The sequence below is a fragment of the Protopterus annectens genome, chromosome 13.part0 (genome assembly GCF_019279795.1).
Source record: "Protopterus annectens isolate FY-2018-M chromosome 13.part0, PAN1.0, whole genome shotgun sequence".
Lineage (NCBI taxonomy): Eukaryota > Metazoa > Chordata > Ceratodontiformes > Protopteridae > Protopterus > Protopterus annectens.
Genome location: NC_056747.1, coordinates 832,276,139 through 832,299,090, shown reverse-complemented (window position 1 = coordinate 832,299,090; position 22,952 = coordinate 832,276,139).

Here is a 22,952-nt window from a genome sequence, read left to right as displayed (position 1 = left end):
TTAGACTTGCTTGACTTTGTATAATATCTAAGCAGTTTCAATATTTGCTCTCATTCTTCTTTCCCTATCTCCACTTCTACCTCCTTCATCCATTTCTTCCTCTGAACTTCAAAATTGCTGACCGATGTTCTGACTAAAATCACTTTTGCAGCATTCCTAACCAGTAAGTTATCACCACTGATGTCTGGCCGAGGAGCCAAAGCTTTACCTTCCCAGGACTGTGCAGCTGACATCTGACCTTACGTCTAAGGGAATATAGGTGAATGTATGAGCAGAATTCCTCAGACTACCTCACCCTCAGCCTGAATGCAGGCTGCATATCCATTAGATTCCCATTTGGTCATAGTTACTGTTGCTTCAAGTAAACAGATCAGTGCCCCAATGTGGCACCTTCCTAAATTGTTTTTCCTCACTAGTAGTAGATGTCAGCTAAGATGGGTAAGTGCGAGTGCAGGCGGCAAATTCCTTATAAAGACATGCATATCCATTGTATCTTCTCTTTAGGAGCAGAACACAACTGCAAGGCGTGTTCCATTTGACAACCTTTTCTACCTAATATGCTGCAATCCAGTTTGTCCTCACTCAGCACGTTTTTGGGGACCCAGTGTCTGAAATGCTTGGCCCACTCCAAGATGGTGGATCCTACTTGCCCAAATGTACCTCTGCCACTTAATTCCTTACAGCCCGAGTATGCCTCCAGATGTTTCTGCAGTTAAGTCCTACTGCGTCTCTAGGCATCAAATTATTTTTATTTATTTTACATTTGTTAACTGGGAGAGTCCAACTGGATATTAGTCCATTTTCAGCAGAAGCCCGGGGAGAAAAGCTCCAAGAGATACAATTTTATAGTTAACAGACAATAGAGACAGTACATTACATTCTAGTAATAGGCAGGTTACACAAATGTTAGCATAAGATAATCATATGGTAATTATTATGAGACATAGTAGAGCAAAATGGAAGGGAGTACAATGGACAACATTCATGAGATACATTTCTTTCCCCTCTAGGGAAGCTGGAAGTACAATTTGTGCAACAGTCTAAAATATAAGGCATTACTACTTGTTTTGTATACATGATAGGTCTGTAGCAAAGCTAGCCAGGGGTGAGACAGGAGCATAGTCTGTTATTCATGAAGTGAGTTTTAAGTAGTTTTTTTTTTAATTGGGTTGAGGAGTTGTTGCCTCTTAATATGGGCAGGAAGGGAGTTCCAGATTTTAGAAATATAGTGGCTGTAGATGGATTTTCCTGTCTCATTGCTAAATTTCGTAATCTTAAGGAGGTTTTGGGTGCTAGATCTTAGGGTTCTGCTGGAGGTGTAGGGTTGAAGTAGTTGTTGTAGAGCTGGAATGTTGTCTGAGTGATGTAATAATTTGTGTGCAAGTGATAGTTGATTGAACTGAAGTATTAGTGGGAGTTCTAACCAACTAAGTGTTCTGAGGCATTCACAGTGATGTGTTCTAAAGGATGAACCAGTAGCAAATCTAGCTATCTTGTTATAACAGCTGTCGAGTTTGTTTAGGTCATTTTAGTAAGAACAGGGGAGGCATAGAGTAAGGTGGATAACAGGTGTGTCCTAGCTATTGTTATTTTGGAGTGGTTGGAGAGAAATTGTTTGTTTCGATAGTGTCCCAAGTTTTTTATGAACTTTTTTTATGGTTAGGGAAATGTGTAGGTCAAATCTAAGGTGATTGTCATTTTCCATGCCTCTGATTGGTAGGGATAATGTTGGTATTGTTATTTGAGGAAATTATGAAGCTATCTGAGGGGGATATACATCTCTGGGAGCTAAAGAGGAGTAGTTTTGTTTTAGCTGCGTTAAGAATGAGGTTTTGATTGGTGATCCAAGTTTCAGCTAGGGAAAAGCATTCTTTTGCTTGTTTATATTTGCACTAATAATTCCAAAACCATGCTACATACAAGGTATCAGAATATTTTATCTTGAAGCATATATGATGGCAAACACAATTGTATTGATAGTTGACCTCTGTCAATGAGTATTTGTTAGAATTGTAAGGTGATAACTTCATTTTTTTAAAGGCTCAAACCACACCCACTGTAAGTTAAAACTATACACTTAAGAGTTGTACTGGAGGGAAAGCTTAAAAGGCTTAGGCCAGAGACTCAGTCATCTCTTTCTGATACCAACATACCTGCTGAGGTTTCAGAACCTACAGTACATCTAATTCCATCTCAAATGCCCTCTGCCAAAACTCTGCTGGTTGCCGGTATGGCACTGGAGGGCCTTATGACTGATGAATCCACAGAGGAAGGTGAATCACAAACTATCATCTGTGAGGTTCCAAAAGGCATTCCTCAGATACAAGTTAGGGAAGAGATCTCAGGTAAACTTATTGAAGTGAGTTTGGGATCTGAACCACTACACTTTGTTCAGGTGAATGTCATGGCAGAAAATGAAGTGTCAAAAAACTAAGCATGTAACTTCTCCTCCTTCCAGAGAGAAGGAATATGTAGACTTTCTCAAAGTTTGCTAAATGCCATTTTGGTCTTGAATCCTCCTTCCTTTTCTTACCATCTCCCTCCCCCACTCCTCAAAAAATTGCTGTGGCTTCATCTTCTTCTGAAGATGAGACGGCTTCTGATTGTGTCCATTCTCTAGCCTACTCCTCTCAAATCCATTCTGCTGGCCAGGTCCCTTATGATGATGATGAATATTCCATTTCTATTGACTCTGCTGTGGAAAAAGCTTCTTTTGGAGAGGCAATTTTAAATATGATGAAGCATTTTGAGTGGGAGTCTAGGGAGATTATAAAGGTCCAGAAAATATACTACTATTTCTTGCAAATGGGGACCCCAGCCCCTTCCCCAGTTCCTCCTGTTCTTGAGGCTTTTTTGGATGCCTTTCAATCCACTTCTGCGGCCCCTGACTCACATTCTCCTGCCCTCAGATCAGACAGATTTTATAAAATTCCTGATGATCTTAAATTCTTGTTTAAAAATCCAGTGTTGCACCCTTCTGCAGTGTCTCTCTCTTCTGATAAACCTTCTAAGCTCCTTCCTAATGCCAATGCTCTCCCTTCAGACAAAGATAGCAGGGCTATGGATAGATGAGGCAAAAAGGTTTATATCTCCTCTATTTTGGATTTCAGGACTATTAATTACCAAACCCAAATGACCATGTATTTGATATCCATCCTCAATTCCTTGAACAAGGTAGTGGTGGATTCACAAGGAGCTAATTCTAAGCAAGTATCATCCTCATTTTGTCAGGCTACATTAATTGTAGTTATGATGCTGCAGAGGCCTCATCCACATCATCTGATAGTGGCTGTGTCATCTGCAGGTGTGCAGTCAACCAATATGTAAGACTGTGAAGCAAAAAGTATGGATTCCCCTTTAAACAAGAACCTCCCATCTGGCCCACAAGCAGCTAACATTTGAAAAATCCTCTGAGAATAGGGAAAAGCCATGAAGGACTGCAGGCAGCTTCTGCTAACCTCTGTACCTAGGTACCAAAGGAATTATCCAACCAAGCACTCTTCTTTTGTCAGAAGGGATCCTAGACCCAGTAAGAAACACAAGAAACCAGCCCTCCCAGAAAGAGTTTCCCAAAGAAACCACACACAGTTTCCTCTTCTGAGAGGCCTCCATTTAGGGACAAATCTTTGTGACTATCTACAGATTATTTTCCCATCCTCTCAGCCCTGCATTTCCCCTCTTTAAAAGACTGGCTCAGTCAATCTCCACCTGGGAAAATATTGTCATTGACCAATCTGTGTTTTCTATTATGAAAATAAATGTTTATGCCATGTCTTGGACAGAAACCCCCTTTAAATTGCATGCATCCCTCTCCCCACAACCATATCCATCTTACAGGCACAAGGCACAATCAAACCAGTCTCCAAAGAATTTGTGGGAAAGGACTTTTATTCCAGAATCTTGCTAGTACCAAGGAAAGAAGGGCAGTGGAAACACATACTGGATTGATCTTTACTAAACAGTTTCCTAAAAGTACCAACCTTCAAAATGCTCTCACTGCACATTCAGCTACCTTTCATACTGCTTCAGGCATTTCTAGTATCTCTAGATCTAAAAGATGCCTACCTCTATATACCAGTTCACCCCCTTTGCAGGAGATTCCTCAGGTTTTGTACTGAATCATCTGAATTTCAGTTTACTGCTTCATGTTTTGGGCTTTCCACAGCTCTAAGAGCTTTCACAAAGTGTCTGGTACTAGTGATTAATGTCTATTGAACACAGGGAATTCAGATTTTTCCCTACTTAGATGACCTGTTAATCCTAACTTCCCTGACACAGGTTCTTCTGCAACACTTCCAGTTCATGCTCAACCTCCTCTCACAGATTGGGTTCACATGCAACTAAAAATTTCTCCCCGCAGCCAAATCAGGACAAAGTTTTTCTGGGCTGCAAGCTGGACACAAAAAGGATACAGGCCTACTTGCCTCAGAAAAAATACAGACCCTTATTTCTTACTTTCACAACTTTGCCTCTCTCAGCCAGTGCTCAGCAAGGGAAGTACTAAGGGTCTTGGGATTCATGGCAACAACTAACTATGCCAATGCTCCCTTTAGCTAAACTGCATATGAGGAAAATCCAATGGTGCCTGAAAACAGTTTGGTCCCATCCCTCTCACTGGACTGGGATTCCATGGCAGAATTTATTGATTAAAAGGGCACATCATGTATATGCTCCAAATCTGGCCATGAGAAAGCAGACAAGACCTGTATTAGTAAAGATTCAATCATAACAGAAGAAAGGGTTGATCCTGACAAAACTGAGGCAGAAGGACAGAGTTTTAAAAACTGGAGACCGCAGACTGTGGAAAATGATTATTACTCCAGGGAGAAGAGAAGCAAATTTATCCCATCAATCAGGAATGTCAAAAGGCAGGTGTGAGATTCAAGCTGTTATATCCAGCTGTCTTTAGAATATCTTTTCCCTGGAGGATCAAAGTAATTTTTATGTAGAACAGGCTGAGGAGGAAATACAAAAGTTTGTGCAACAAAAAGTGAGCCATCAAACAGAAGGGATCTCTGCTTCTTATTCTCTTGATGATAAAACTCACAGAGAGACTTTGTCATTGAAACCTTTTCGAATATTCCAAAGGAAAATGTTTGAGACAAAAAAAAAAAAACACAGGACTTGACCAGAAAAATTGGGAGTAACTTGGACTCGAACATGATTCTGGGGTTGGAAGATGGACATGAACAAGAAGACAACTAGCAATACTAAAATTAGTGAATAAATGTGAGATGATAACTCATCAGTCACATTTGTGAAATATGGCTTTACAAGAAAAAGTGGAAAAAAATATTTTTCTTGACTTTGTTAAACTTGTGAAGGACTGAAAAGCATATACCCCACTTCATGTCATTAATGTTTGGAAAGACACTAAGGTGAAAAGGAAGAAATATAACTAAGCAAAATTTTTTTTTACTTTTGTACTTAACAGTATTTGTAAAAAAGGTCTCACGATATGAATTGCATGTTATACAGTAAAGCATTTTCAGTTATTTCTGGATGTGATAAAGATACTAAAGTAAACAAGTGCCCTTTCCCCTTCTTTTTCAATTTTAAGAAGTGTAGGCATTACCATGCCAAGAGAAGACAGGCTGGAGAAAAGCATGTTTAAGTTAATAGGCTGTAATCTTGGGTTGCTGAGGTGGGGGGGTGGGGTACAAAAGAAGCAGATTATAATATATGTAGAGCGTATATATTTTCTCTTACTTTTGCATAGGTGAATGCTTGGATTAAGGCCCTTGGCTTAATCTAATAGCAAATTTTTAGAGTAAGCAAGTAAATAAGACAATACTGAATATAATGAAAAAAATTCCTTTAGCAAATAAATGATCAATGTGAGTTGAGAAGTCTGTAGCTGAAGGCAGCTGTACATTTTGTTATGTTTCCATGAATTCAAACTGATTACAGAGGCAGGCAATAAAAACCAGAGCACTTTTTAAGGCTAAAGGTTGATGCTTTCTGAAAGCATACAACCTGTTTTTCACATCTGGAAGGGGTATAAAAATAAGACAAAAACAGACAGCAATTAGTGGAAGTAGGAGCACAGGCTGTAACATGGACTTTAGTATGGATGACCATAATTTTAGGTAGGGTAATGCCTGTGTGTGTGTGTGCGTCTCTCGATTTAGGACAATTGTTCCTATCTTGATGGTTAAATCTCATTATTTGAAGATGTATATAGCTTTGTGTTCTTATTTTAAGTTAATAGGTTATGGGAGTACCCTAGGTTGTATTTGTTTTTTTTTTTTTTGTTTGTTTGTTTGTTTTTTGAGGATTTTCATTAAAACAAAAAGTCTTGTAAAATGGGACATAGGTTGATGACAAGAAGCAGATGTATAAAAGATCAACCTGCCAAACATTTATTGGTGCATGTAACACTAAAGCTGGAAACAGACATTTAAAAAAGCTGCCATGTATATTAGGTGGGAATAATAACTTCTTATCATAATGGCTGTAGTATCCATATTATTTGGTAGCATGAATGACCTCACAGGTATAGACAAAAAGGAAAAAGTATCAAATTATATTAAGAAATATAGAGTTTACATAGTAATGCTACAGGAGACACATTTGAAAAGAAGATAGCATGTTGCTGAGGTGGGGGTGGGGTACAAAAGAATCAGATTATAAAAACAGGAGACCTGTCTGGTGGACCCCGGCCATAAATAAGCTATACAACAGAAGGAGGAAGCTACTACATGACAGAGCAAAATCCCAAAAAGGGAAGGCATCTCTGATCAGTATTAGCAAGAAACTACAATCCCTCATAAAATCATCAAAGGCCAGTTTCGAAAGAAAAATTGCCCTAGACACTAAAGATAATCACAAGGCCTTCTTTAGTTATGTCAGGAATATGGGTGGAAACTCCCAGATATGCTCTGAATTGTTGCATAACGGTACAAAATATACCGAACCTACAGACATAGCCAACATCCTGGCAGACAGATTCAGTGCTAACTTCTCTCCCCCTTCCCCCTCAAAGGAGCAAATGCCTATCCCACCTGAATGTAACCTCCCTGACATCACAGATACACATGTCAAAGCTGCCTTCTCCAAAGCAAAAAACACAGCATCTATGGGACCGGACAGTGTCCCAGGCTGTGTCTTACATGAGCTCCAAGAAGAACTGAACCCTCACATTGTCACCGTTCAAACTTAGCCTTACTACAGGATATGTACCCAAAGAATGATGTACAGCTACAGTGGTCCCACTCCACAAAGGTGGCGTGACAACGGACCCCGGGAACTATCGCCCCATAAGCCTGACTAGTCTGGTCTGTAAAGTTATGGAGCGTATTATCATGGAACTCATAAACAAAGACATTGGGAGCCTCCAGACACTGGACCCTACCCAATTCAGCTTTAAGGGCAGATCTTGCCTCTTAAACCTAGTTGATTTCTTTGAAACAGTTACCAAAGCCATAGATGAGGGCAAGGTAGTCCACACAGCCTACCTGGACCTCGCAAAAGCCTTCGACACAATACCCCACTCAGGCATCATAAATAAGCTTACCAGCTTAAATATCAACCCCTATATCACAAGATGGGTTGCAAACTGGCTCAGGGATAGATCCCACATGGTCAGAATCACAGGTGCCATGTCCGAATCCAAACCAGTTACAAGTGGCGTCCCACAAGGCTCAGTTCTGGGACCTCTCTTATTCGGTATATACTTCTCTGAGGTTCAGGCTAACATGGGGGGCTGACAAAGTTCGCAGATGACTGCAAACTGTGAGCCATAATCGACTCTCCAGCTGACACAAGCATCCTCCAAAAGGGTCTCACGGAGATGGATGCTTGGTGCCAGAACCACGGCCTCAAGCTAAATGCTAAAAAGTGCATAGTCATCCCCTTTGGGAAAAACAAAGTGCCCACAAATTACCACATAGGTGGTAATCCATTAAGTACAGAAGAAGTAATTAGAGATTTGGGGACCAACGTAGATAGTAATCTCTCCTTTGATGATCACGTTGCCAAAGTGGTTAGAAAGACCTTCTATATAGCCCACCTTATCACGAAAGGGTTCGCATCTAAATCAAGAAAGGTCATTGTGCCCCTCTACTCGTCACTCATCAGGCCCATAATTGAATACAATGCCCCTTTTGGGATGTACCTTACCCGACACCTGCAGCAACTGGAGAGACCCCAGAAGTACCTCACCAAGAGGATCATGGGCTACAAACAGATGTCCTATGCAGCTAGACTAAAGAAACTCCAGCTCTACTCAGTTGCTTACCGCCTACTCAGAGGCGATCTATGCCTGACTTATAAAGACATGTCTAACCCAGAATTAATGGACATGCTCCACCTCAAAAAATCCAAATCCCTTAGAGCTACACGCTCCAGGGACTTAAACCTCAACACAAAAATAAATAGGACATGCTGGAGGGACAGATTAATTTCCCAGAGTCTCCCCTCACTCTGGAATAAAATACCAATTCATGTTAGACATAGCCCTTCGCTGACCCTCTTCAAGTGAAATCTGGACGCGTGGATGGGAAATCGCAAATTCACCCCTGGGATCTCTCCTGTGTCCCTGCTCGACAGAGGCATGGTAAACTAATCTTAAAGGGCTACCTTCTGTGACCTACTATACAGAGGCACAGTAGGCTAATCTAATAGGGAGGCGAAAGCCAAATACACTTGGGCTAGGCTTATAAATGCCCTAGGGCAGGTAGCCTAGTATCTACCTATGAACCTATGTGCATTTGATAAAGAAAGGATTTCAGGATGGAAATTCAGCAGAGTAGCAAGGATAAAGGTAAAAGGGAACACTTATATTAATTGCTAGAGGAGGTCCAATAGTAGTAGAAGAGGGGAAAAAGATAATAGTAGATATTTGGGTAGTAAGGGGCTACTGGCAAGGGAGAAAGATTATACTGGCATATATTTATATTGTATCCAAAACTGCTATTATAGAGATTAGGAAAATGTTGGGAGAAATAATCAACTTTCAGCAGGGATTATTACTTAAAGGTGGGGATTGGAATTTGATTTGCAACAGTGTGGATACATATGGGAGACACAAAATGAAAAATTTAATAAAATGGGGTAGTTTCTGAAGAAAATTTTGAAAATATGTGGTATGGAAGATGTGAATTCAATAGTAGGAACTCAGAGAGAATTTACATATTCCCCAAGGTACAAAAACTGGGCTAGACTAGACAGAAATTATATTTCACAGAAACGTGCATTTAATTGAAAACTTCAGCGCACATCCAATATTTCAGATCATACACCAATAACATCTAAAATAAAAATGCATGGTAATGAAGTGAGCATGAGACACTGGTGCTTCCCCATTTACCTGTTAAAAAGAGATGAATTTAAAGATTGGGTAGTGGAAATTATTTGTGAGTTATTAAGGAAGATAGAAATGTATTCAGAAGTTATAGCTACTGAGTGGGATAAAATGAAAATGGAGTTTAAAAATATGATAGAAATAAAAGAAAAAGAGATATAGTTAAGAAGTAACAGGTATTATTTAGCCGGGATGACAAAGGTTAAAGTATTGCAGAATAAAGAGAATCTCTCAGAACAGGCAGAGGCACAACTGATATTGTGAACAAATAATTAGAGAGGGAAAGATAGAATGGGAAGAGGGCAAGAAGACAATTGGATTGCAGGTTAGAAATTGCCTTCTGTATCAGGGAATGATATCAGACTATAGACAAATAGAAAGGGATGGGGAATCCTAAATGAAAGATCTGCACTATTTGAGATTTCAAGTCAGTGTGGAACAGAGGCTGCTGTTAAAAAGGGAGTAGTAGTATGGCATATAAAATATTGCACAATAACTACAGGAATCAATAAGAGGAGGTCAGAAAAGATTGGGAATATAGATTAGATATGTAATTTACAAAGAAACAATGGCTCCCAAATATGCAACAAAAGTTAGAGGATATAGGAGTTTTGCCTGGAAGTGTTTGCATAGATATTTTTATAAGCAAAGCAGACTACAAATAATTTTTCTTCAGGTAGAGGGCAAATGTTGGAGGTGTAATAGAAGAGAAGAAGGAGGTACCTGTGAGCATATATTCTCAGAGTGTAATGAGTTGGGAGACTAAAATTCCCTACAGAATGCTCAGTCAGGAATACTTGGTGAACACATGAGCGCAACTAAGGAAATTAATTTTTTGAGCTGGGATACAGGATCTGAATTGTCTAGACATAGTAAGATCTTCTTAAGTTTAATTCTAGTTGCTGCCAAAAAAAGCAATTTTGAGAAAATGGAAATCAAAGTCTAAACCAACTAAAGTTGAAGTAGCGAATAATGTAATAAAAGAATATGAGGCGAGATCTTTATAAAAGGGTAGGAGTAAATTACATCGAAAGAAAATTGAAATTTTGGGAACAATACATGCACAAAAATGTTTTGGAGGAGGAATGAGGTTTATAAGAAGACAGGAATTGAATAATGTATATAATGCTCTTAGATTATATGGTATAGAACAATATACGTGATGTATAATGTCTGTAAATGTGAACTTGTTAATATGGTTTGATTACTGTAATATAAATGTAAGTTTGCCTATGTCACAAATGACAATTCAATAAAGGTGTTTTTTTTTTTAAAGAAGAGGCGCATTTATAGAGTGCTAAACAGAAAATAAAGTAGTATCTGGATAATATGCTTGAGTTTTGAAAGAGTGCTGTTAAGCAATTGTTTTTTCATAATAACTCCAGCGAACAAAATTTTTAGCACAATAAGTTGTGCAACAGAGAGTAGAAAGGGTAGTTGCCAAACTTAGAGCCTATAACAAGAACAACAATCTGAATTCCTGTAGAGGTATTAGAGCTATTTGAAAATGTTATGAAAATGTGTATAAAGCAGAGAGAATGTGGAAATCAAGAAAGAGTACAAATGAAAATATTTATGGAAGACTTAAGTATGCCAAGGTTAGAGGTAGATGATGCTCAACAATTAAGCAAGGAGGAAATAAGATAAAAAGTGGTGTACAAACAATCTGCAGGAAGGTCTCCAGGAATAGATGGTATTCATGTGGAAGTTAGGAGACAAGAAAGTGACAACGATTTGGAAGGCTTTGTTTAAGAGTACTCTAAAAGGGGGCAAGGCACCAACATCATGGAAGAAAGATGTGTTGGCTGCAATACCTACAGATGCTAAAGACCCACCAGACTCAGTTTTATATAGGCCCGTTTCAATTTTAAACCATGATTATAAAGTGCTTATGTCTACACTAGCTAAAAAAAGCAAAGGTGTTGCTAAAATTGGTAGATATGGATCAGTGTGGTTTTGTGGAGCGGAGGCAAACATTTGACATTAATAGAACAATGGTGATCCAAATGGAAGTAGAGTATAAGAAAATACACCTGTTGTTGGTGGGTCTTGATGCAGAGAAAGCATTCAACAGAGTAAGCTGGGATTTTATGAGTAGGGCAATGGAAGCATTTGCATTCCCTGATACAATAATAAGGTTAATTAGGAGGATATATGAGGGATCAGAGGCAAAAATTAAAATGGGAAGGTTCCTCTCTGACAAGTTGGGTCTGAATAGAGGAACCAGGCATGGATGTCCTCTTTCCATTTTGTTATTTGCTTTATACTTAGAGCCATTGGCAAAAGAAGTATGGGACTCAGAAATTCAAGGATATAATTGGTATGGTAATCAATAAGAAAATGGCTTTATTTGTAGACAATATTATTTGTACCAAATAAAACATCTCAGTGTTTTGGAACATCTTGAGACAGTTTCATCTCTTTTAAGGATATAAAATTAATAAAGATAAAACAAAGGTTATAGTTGTAAACTATGTACTCACACATAAATTGGTCCAGTGATACATATATATATATATATATATATATATATATATATAGATACATGAGCAAATGACCCATTTAGGAGTATGGATTAAAAAGGATTCTGTTATGGCAACTAAGGATATGTGGGAAGAGACAAAATGAAATTCAAGGATATAATTGGTATGGTAATCAAGAAAAGTTGGCTTTATTTGTAGACAATATTATTTGTACCAGATAAAACATCTCAGTGTTTTGGAACATCTTGAGACAGTTTCATCTCTTTTAAGGATATAAAACTAATAAAGATAAAACAAAGGTTAGAGTTGTAAACTATGTACTCGCACATAAATTGGTCCAGTGATACCTATAAATATGGATACATGAGCAAATGAAGCATTTAGGAGTATGGATTAAAAAGGATCCTGTTATGGCAGCTAAGGATATGTGGGAAGAGACAAAATGAAAGATAATATAAAAACTGAGAAACTGGAACTTTTGTTTATGGATATGGATAGCAAGATACAAGCATTGAAAATGTTTTTAGTCCCCTTAGTTTTATATATATATAGGTCAGGCATACTTTTATCAACCAGAGGAGAAGTTGTGGACAGTAATTAATAAACAGTTAAACCTGGAATATTCATGAACTATTCTAAGGCTAACCTCCTGCTGTTAAATGAGAACCTGGCAACATTTCAAGCACCCATAAACCCTGGGAACACTTCTGCCTATGCAGAACTGTTCACAGAAACCCTGTCCAAACATGTTAATAGCTGCATAGAGGTAGCTGTACCCACCAGGAAGAAATACAGAACTAACTCAAAAGCAAGCCACCCTGGTGGAATCACAAAATCAATTGTCTGTATATCAGGAGGAAGAAAATAATGGCAAAAATTAGGAGGTGCAGCAGCCAGCAGGATATAACACTCTTATCAAACTAAAAAAAAAAAACTCAGGGGACAAATAAAGTCTACCAAAGCCAAATTTGAGGTAAATTTGGCCTCCCAAGCCAATTTAGCCACAAAGTATTATTTAGCTATGTCCACAACCTTGAAGGCAATACACAATTGTGTGCAGAGCTCATTGTAAATGGAGCCACTTATACTGAGCCAGAAGATGTAGCAAACCTCCTGGCTGATAAATTCACCTCCAACTTTACTCATCTCTTCCCCTCAACCTTTTCTCACGAAATATCATCAAATATAACTCCCTCTACTATCACCAGGGAACAGGTCCTTAATGCTCTCTCTAAGACCAAGAACACTGAATCAATGGGCCCAGACAGTATCCCAGGATACCTTCTAAATAGCATGAAACATGACCTCTCAGGGCCTCTGGAATTACTATTTAACTGTAGCCTCCAAACCGGTTTCATGCCTCATGAATGGGGAAAGGTAACAGTCATCCCTCTGCACAAAGGTGGGCTATCTACAGACCCTGGAAACTATAGACCCATAAGTCTCACTAGTCTTATATGTAAAGCCGTGGAAAGAATTATCATGGAGATGATCAGCAGAGATATAGTAAACCTCCAGACACTGGACCCAACCCAGTTTGGATTCGTCAAGGGCAGATCATGCCTACTCAACCTGGTGGACTTCTTTGAGAAGGTCACCAAAGCAATGGATGAGGGCAAAATTGTTCACACTGCCTACCTTGACCTGGCCAAGGCATTTGACACAAAACCCCATTAGGGCATTGTTGACAAACTCAAGAGGTTAGATACAAACCCATATGTCACCAGGTGGATAGCCAACTGGCTCACAGACAGGACCCAGGAATTTAGAATTGGGGAGTCCACATCTACAAAGAGGCCAGTCACAAGTAGAGTCCCTGAGGGATCAGTCCTTGGACCCCACATTTTTGGCATTTACTTCTCAGAAGTCAAGGCCAATGTCAGTGGTTTCTGACTGACTAAATTTGCAGATGATTGCAAATTAGGAGCTGATACTGAATCTCACACTGACGCAAATATCCTACAAGAGGGGCTGACATAGACAAACAACTGGTGTCAGAGCCATGGACTAAAACTAAATGCCAAGAAATGCATAATAGTATCCTTTGGGAAGTCATCCATCCGTGGTAAGTATCATATTGACAACACATCCCTTAAAGCTGTCTTAGTAGTCAGGGACTTGGTGTAGCCTTTGATCATCACGTGTCTGCAGTGGTGAGGAAATCATTCTATGTTGTGCAACTTATAAACAAAGGTATGGCATCTAAGTCCAATGAAGTCATTGTTTCACTGTATTTGACATTCATCAGACCTATCATTGAGTGCAGTGCCCCCTTTGGTATGTAACTAACCAAGCATATCCAACAATTGGAATGTCCACAGAAGTTCCTCACTAAAAAAATGCAGGGCGTAAGTAATATGTCCTTTGCAGACCACCTCAAGGCCCTATCCCTGTATTCTGTCTCCTACAGGCTTTTGAGGGGAGATCTGTGCCTGGCATACAGGGCATTGTCAGACCCCTCTCTGATAGACCTCCTGCATATCCACAAAACAAACAGCACTAGATTTACCCATTCTAAAGACTTGAACCTTTCCTGTGATATAAATAGGACCTGCTGGAGAGATAGGTATGTATCCCAGAGACTACCCTGTCTATGGAACAGGCTCCCCATCCAAGTGAAGCAGAGTTCCTCCCTAACCCAATTCAAGTGTAACTTGGACAATTGGATAGGACACTGGAAATGCATCCCTGGTTTGGCACCTATGTCTCTAATGGACACAGGTAACCTGTAAATGGTTCATCTCCCAGGCTAATGCTTACACTTATCAAGGGTAGCAGAACTTGTCAGAGATTTGAGATGCATGGCTAGGCTTAAAAAGGCCCTTGTGGTAGTTAGCCTAGTAAACACCTATGAATGAATTTATCTGGGAGGGGAAGAGGGCAAGGGTCATGTGGGATAAGTTGATCCCTCTAGCAGAACAAGGTAGTTTAGGATTTGAAGAGATGTTTTAGAGCTATACAGTTAAGGTTCATAGACATAACAAGGCAGAAAGCTGTAATTCAAAGTGGAAAGAGATGATGAAACGGGGAAAATTCAAGAAATAAGGAGAAAGTTGGATTTTTGGATGCTGAGCCTTAAAGAGAAGAACAGCAGCCATACAGAATATTATATTCATAAAGAAGCAGAAAGAATTCTAAGAACTAAGCTAACACGAGAATAGAGAAAGGAGATTCTGCAGAAGGGATGACCGCAAATAGGGATACAGAGAATAGGTAAGAGTGGGTGGAATTTATTGGAGAAAACTGGCAAAAGAATCAAGGTATTAGGAGCAAATAACTAGAGAGGGAAAGGTGAAATAATGGGAAAAGGCCTAGAAGACATTTGGACTACAGGCTAGAGGCTGTCTTCCCTGTCAGGGATTAATATCAGAGTATAGGCAAAGAGAAAGGTATAGGGGAATCCTAAGTGAAAGACCTACTCTGTTAGAGTTTTTATTTGAATCTATAACAGAAGCTGCTGTTAGAAAAGGGATAATTAGTAGGGAATACAAGGTATTGCACAATAACTATAGGACTCAATGATAGATAGTAAGAAAGGATTGGGAAAAGAGAATGGATAAGCAATTCACAAAGAAACAATCAGAGGACACATGTATGGCTCCCAGCTATGCAATAAAGTCTAGATTATTTAAGATTTTTCACTCCAAGAGTGTTTCTAAAGGCCCCAAAAAAAGAAAAAAAATCAAAACTCTTGCTAGTGATTCCCTTTTGGCCAAGATAGCACTGGTTTCCTCTTTTTTTTTTCATTTAGCCAGTGGCAATTACTACAGACTGTCTCTTCAGGCAGATATCACACAGAAGAAAGTGTCTCTATTACAATTTTTTCCTGTCATTCCTAAACCGGATCCTGTGGACATTCGGGTTGTAATTCCTTACAGGCACCACTTTTCTGAGTGCGTAATTAAGGTTCTGCAAGAAGCTAGGCGACCTACCACTCAAAAATCCTACACAGCCAAATGGAAAAAAAATCTTTTTAATGTCATAGGAGTGGATTGGACCACAAAAAAATCATAGTACCTTCCATACAAAAATATCTGTGAGAGGTCATACATACATGTCTGGCCTACACTTCCATCAAAGCCCACATGTCCGCTATCTCTGCTTGTTTACCCCTCAGTCGTACACTTATATTCAGACCTGAGGTCAAGTTATTTCTTAAAGGGTTTCTGCATCTTAGATCACCATGGAAGCCCATAACCCCTCCTTGGGACCTCAGTTTCATGCTGGAAAAGCTTACCTTACCTCCCTTTGAACCAACAGCATCAGCTAATCTCAAATTCTGCACCTGGAAAACTATTCTGCTTCTGGCTGTCTTCAGAACTTCAGAGTCTCATGGCCTTTCCTCCCTTTCTTATTTTTTACAAGGACAGTGACCCTTTATTTATGCCTAAAGAAGAGAACAAGCTGTCTCTGTTCTCAGCCATGCTATTAATCTTCCTACTTTCTTTCCCAAACCAGAAAACCAGGGGAAAAGGCTCTTTTACTCAATGGATGTTCACAGACAGCTAAGATTTTATTTGGATAAAACCAAATCCATTTGAAAATCTGAACAACTGTTTATCTTGTTCATGGATTCAAAGCTGGGTCAAATAGTATCTGAGCAAACAGTTGCAAGCTGGATCTGTATGGCCATCTCTTTTTGTTATTCTCTACGTGGCAAGTCCTTGCTCTCATTCACTTGAGCTCATTCTACCAGAGCAGTAGTATCCTCTATGGTCTTCTGCAAAGAGGTGGATGCCAGGGACACACTGCAGGCTGCCATCTGGTTTTCTGTATACACCTTCAGTAAATACTACAGATTTGATGCCTTTTAAGGTCCTGAGTTTCCTTCACTAGGTCAGTACTTTCTGGTCTCTTGGAGAGTTCTGCTAAATATTAATCAGCCACCCATGTGTTCCCTTTAGCTCTGGGAATCACTCATTGGTTAGGAATATTGCAACAGTGATTTCAGTCAGGATGCAGTACAGTTGTGTAAGAACTTACTATAACAGTAGATGCCCTACTAATCACTGTTGCATTATTCCTTCTCACTCTCGTTCCCCATCTACATTCATTTTCTACTGCCCCTCTCTCTCTCTATCTCTTCTCCCTCCATTCCTGTGCTGTTAGACCGAGAGGGCTTCTTTAGAATTTCATATTTCACCCTTCCTAGCTGACGAATCTCTCTCTCAGAGGCCTTCATGCCACTGGCATAGAGATATTCTGAGATTATGCTCTTATATCCACCTGCATACTCCTATGCTTATGAGCTGAGTTCACATGTCAGACATATGATCCTGGGAGGGTAAAGCTTTGGTACCCTGACCAGACTTCAGCAGTGATAACCCATTGGTTAGGAATACTGTAACAGTGATCAGTAGAACATCTGCTATTATGGTAAGTTCTTACCTGTGCTTTATCTCCTATAACTATTTTTCTCTTTCTTCACTAGCCTCTTAGTTGTCCTCTCCTCCACAAATCATTGCTCTATTTACCTGTTTTTGATTCTTCCCCCTGTCCATTTATCTGCTTTTGAATTGTACCCCTTTTGCTTTCTACTTCCTGATATTCCCATTTCATGTTGTCTTCTATTTGAAATTCCTTTTTATCTCTCCTCATTTCTTCACTTCCCCCTTCTTCATTATTTGGACTCAAAATTTCACTTCCTTCTGCTTTTTCCTCCACCTCCAAGTCACTGTTTGGCTTTCTTTCTGCTGTCTCAGTATTCTTATTAGTAAAATTCTATCTCTTATCTCTTTAGTTCCCCTTTCCTCCAGCAAGCTTGAATATTTTTTTTAGCCTCCACCCTCCAGTTTATCCTTAGGTCCATGCCTAATGTTTCCATTAACATTTCTACTATATCCCCCCTCCTCTTTCATTCTCTTTTTCCATTATCATATCTTTCCAATCTGCCTTAAAATCTACATCTAGCAGTTGTAGGATGTTTGTGACCATACATGCCCAAATGGAATTCAGTGCATTGTGCACCTCTAGCTCCCATGTTAATTGTTGGTTCTACTACTGACTCCCATGGATCCCTTGATTTTCCTCATTCCCAGATGTATCCCAAAATAGCTGTTTTATATTTTTTCAAGTATCTCTTTCCCAGTGTCTTCCAGAAAGCCTGTCCTATGTCAGTTGCTGCAATACACATGTCCATCATATCTGTGGTCTTTGAACTATATCTACCTTAACTGCATCCCTTCTTTGAATGTGTTCTTTAATGTTACTGTATAACCTGCCATATGCACTTTGAATTCAGTCCTCCACTGTCTCCCTCTGCCATATTCCTAAATATTTTATTCCCCTCTTCCATATTTCTTATTCCATCCTTTCTCTTTATCTACCTTTTGATTTATTGCTATTGCTTCTGACTTTGTTTCATTGACATTATACTCTGACCTCTTTCCAAAACTGCTCAGCATCTCCTAAAGAATTCTTACATCTCATCCCATTTTTGTCATTAACAACACATCATCCACATACAGTGTGATGCTCTTCTCACTATCAGCTTATCTCTGACTCGCTTATCACCTGAGCCGGTGGCTTCAAATATACTGAAAATAGTAAGAGTGGCAGAGGGCACCCTTAATGCATTCCTCTCTCTATCTTTATTTTCTGTGATAGGCATGTTCTTATCATTACAGTGGGTGTTTCCTTACTGTAACCTCCTGTAATCAGTTCAACCCATTATTTCAGGAATCCCATCTTTCTTTAACACCAAATAACTACTTCCATATTACCCTATCAAATGTTTTTTTCCAGTTTTAATAATAATAATGATAATTCTTCCCCCTTTTCTTGTGTATCATGTATTACTGGTAATGCCCTAATTAGATCACCTACCATCCTCCATCTCCTATAAGCCCTGTTTGATACCCTTGGATAATTTTAAGTAGAATTCTTCCTAGCCTATATGCCAAAATCTGCATAAAATACCTGTAGTCATTATGTAATTTTAATCTCTAGGGGGATGGCAACTTCTGTATTTGGACTTCTTTTACTGGATACCGTTCCCCTGTCCCTCTCATAACTATACATATTTACAGTATGTACTTCCACCTTTAGATTAAATGTTTCTCTGATTTGTAAGACAACTCTCTTAGCCCTCCCTTCTGTCAGAACTATGATGGAGTAATTGTTTGCTTGCAGAGTTATCTACTAGCTCTGAGTCCACCTTTTCCGTCCCTTATTTCCTCCCCTTCTTATCTACACTTAGTCTTCATTTTTATTTTAATTTTATTTTGCCTTTTCAACCTTCTTTGTCATAAAAATTTCTAATAATTCCTTCTCCTCTTCCCTCTTCCCATTTCTTACTATTCTACTCCCCCACCTTACTATCCATTGGTTAGGCTGCCCCTACATATCTTAGTTTGTTATCCTTAGTGTGCCAACATGATGTATGGCAAGACCTCTTCTGACTTTGGGATTTCACCTACCTTTCTTTGTCTCCCTCATTATGTCTAACTTATGCATAGCTGTGCAGTTTTGTCATAGCAATGCACCTTACTTAAAACTAAACTATATGTATTGACATTGCAATTTCCCCCTGCCTTACAACACACCCTGTTAACTTACTCTCCATAGAGTGCATTCACCCTTAACCTCATCATCATATATATTATGACTGGGTAACTATAAGAAAAAGTAGTAAGAGGTGAATTTATAGTATTAAACAAAGTGTTTATTTATTTGGCAGGTCTGCATCCTTTTCCTTTCTTTATAAAATCTCCATCAAGTTTAATTTTTTTAATATATGTTAATCCTATCCCACTCAGTTTCCTTATTCATTAACATACAGTTATCCACTGATATCTATATATATATATATATATATATATTTTTTTTTTTTTGCACTTGGCACCAATGGTATATATTTAGATTAGAATTTACATATATTTCTGTTCCATCAAAACATTATAAACTTAACATGTTCAGATCCCTTCAGTTATTTTCAATTTCAGATGTTGTGATCTGGCAAGCCTAAAGCATCCAGGTAATGTGGGACTCTGCTATGTCAAATACCTCAGTGGACTTTCCAAGAGGTTTGCGATAATATTATACCTATCTAAAGTGAATACTTAAGTACATATCAAATAAGTTAAAAAGGATTAAGGGTAATTATGACATGGTGATTGTTCACACATTGGAGTGAATAATCTAAGAAGGCCTTCCCCTTGAGTATGCAGTAGGATAAACTGTGCAGTCAACCAGAATGATTTTTATTTGACAGACTTTGCCTCTCTCCATGGGAAGTACATGTACTAAGAAGGAAAATGTCTACTCCCATCACTTCTTTTTTTTAACTGTTTCAGATTACAAAACAAAACAAATTGAAAATATACAAAGTAAAAAAAAGTCAGAAATGAAGGTGTCTCTGCTAAATGCCAAAAGTCACAACAGCAAAATAAATGATTTAGATGCTTTCCTCTGTTTGGAGAATGTTGATGGCTGCACCATTATTAAAACCTAGTTTGAAGAGCCAAAATGTAAATAATAAATTCAAGACTGTATCTCATTGCTGCAGATCCTGCATCACACACAGTGATGTCTTGGTTTCTGTAAAGGAACATATAAAAGCCAGAAGGCCAAAATCCAAGAAAACAAATCAGAACAAAAACTGTTCATATAATAATTGTCAGTTATACTGATTAGAATAAGAACCTATCATACACTGTGTGTGTTTCATCCAAGGCCCAGGGATATCTTGGCTAATCTGCAGGGTGTAAACATTAATGAAAATAAAATATTTACAGGGGGGTGAAATAAATATGCTTAAATATAAACTATGGTAAACAATTTGAGACAAAACGTGTGAACTCCAAATGGGGTTAGCAGTATCCTAGGTAATATACTGACAAATCTAAGAATTTAGTGCTTCCGTCATTGTTATACCCTCTGTAACTAACACAGATTATAACATAATCATCTTTAATGTAACAATGAATTCAGAATCCATCATAAATAAATTATCCTTGCCCCACTTTACCAGTGAAAACTATGACACAACAAAATAACATACATAAGAAGACAGCCTGAGGTATAGTTCTCAATGACCCAGCTAAATTATCTGGATATTATCAGTAAGTTGTGTGATAAACTTCTGCATTCATGAACACATATGCATAAAAACAAATATACAGGGTAAATTTGATGTCAAATAAATAAAAAAGGTGCAGTGAAAAAAATAGTAGGATGTGCAATAAAAAGAGCCAACATTTAGCCTTTTACAAATCTCATTAGTCATATTTTTTGTGTAGAATAAATAAAACACAGAACTACTTACTTTTTCTTAGCACCTGTAGACTCAGCTTGATCTCAAAGGTTGAAAGCAGCAGTAAGGTATTTTTTGTATCAGAAAACTGAAAGGAAAGCACCGTAAAAGTACCATGTTGTCAGTAAACACTGAGGTGCTCACAGACCTGCTGGCCACAGTGACTGTCCTTGCAGAAATAGTTTATGAAAACATTATAATAAGCAAATACATTTGTCAGAATGCTCTTAAAATAATGGAAGACATCCTTTATATTTCTACAGATATGATAACAGTTGCCACAAATAAAATTAAAAACACAAGTTCCATGGGAGCAGACCTATGCACAGCATACCTTTTGGTTTCCTATACAGATTACAGAATAAAGGTCAGCCTATCTAAACACCTATCCATTATGCTAAATAAAATGTTAGCGTAGTGATACTTATGCGATCTTCAGCAAAAGATTGTAAAAGTATATCTTCAAACAGGGAATGTTACATCAGGCCCAATCGTCCTGACCAACATTTAATGTAAAGGTATGAAGAGAATCATAATGGAGCTTATTTATAATGACACAGAGGATCTACGTTTGTTCATTATTTGAAGATGTAGCAGCATCACTTAATGAAGGACTGAGAGAGTATTGTTACCTTGATTCTGTACAGCATTTGACACTATTCCATATAAGGCAATTATTGACAAATTAAAAGCAATAAATATCAATCATTATGTAATTCAGTGAGCAAAACATTGGAAAATCAATAGGAAAAAAAAGAGTTAGGGTAGAGAGTGTTTGTTTATTCCGACAGGATTACCAGTGGTGTCTGAGAGGGCTCTATATTGGGGACACTTTTTAGATTATTCTTTACAGATATAAACGATGAGAAATGGATTCTCAGTAATGAAATTTGCTAATAACTACAGTATCGGTGATATAATTATCTCAGTAAAAAATGTCAAAGCTCCTCAACGTGAGCTATAAAAAATGTGCACCTAGTGCATTAATAATTACCATACTTTTAAAAGCAGTAATTGTGGCATCATGAGACTTGATGAAAAAGCCAAATTATAATTATAAAATAAGCAGCCAAATGATAAACAGTTACATTGTTATTAAAGCTCTAATGGGAATGGTACTAAAGTTACTAAAGCATATTCTGTAGCTCATTTAATTCTAAAGGGCATATCTAGCCTCTCCAGGGAGATCATTATACCACTTCATTAATCAGTAATCTGACTCACTGTTAAAACACACTACAGATTGCAGCCTTCAAATATGTTACTTCAAACAGCATGAAATGGTATGACAATTTCTTAGTAGAAAAATATGGTTGGAAAACTTATTGAGGAAAGTTTAAGGAACTAACATCATATTCTGTTTCTTAAAGGTTAGATGTTAGCTGTGCCTGTTCTATAAATCAAAATTACAGATCCAATTCTGTCTGAAAATATATGCCTGAAACTCACCGTTTGGTGGAAAAATATTATTAAAAGATTTATATCACTATTTGAAAAAGACGTGACAGATACGTTGTACAACACCTTCCAAGAATATGATTGAGTTTCCCCTTGCAATTAAAAAAAGTCTGCCATTAACTTTCTTCAAAAATGTTATCCATGCTCACGCAAACACACATGCATTGACATATATGTGTGTGCGCGCGCATGTGTGTGTGTATGTATGGGTCTGATTTATTTAGTCAAACATTTGAAATGTCGAATGTATTAGATACCGGCATATGTGGTCAAAATATAATTTTGAAAAAAGCTGGTATCTGGTAGTGAGAGGTCGCATTATCACAGAGATTGAGAATTTGCCATATATCAAAGTAGTGTTATCTTGGAATTGGTATATATAAGTTGCTTGGGTTGTGGGGGGCTGCAAGAGAGCTTGCCCCGCTGAATAACAGATGTTAATTTTTTTAATATG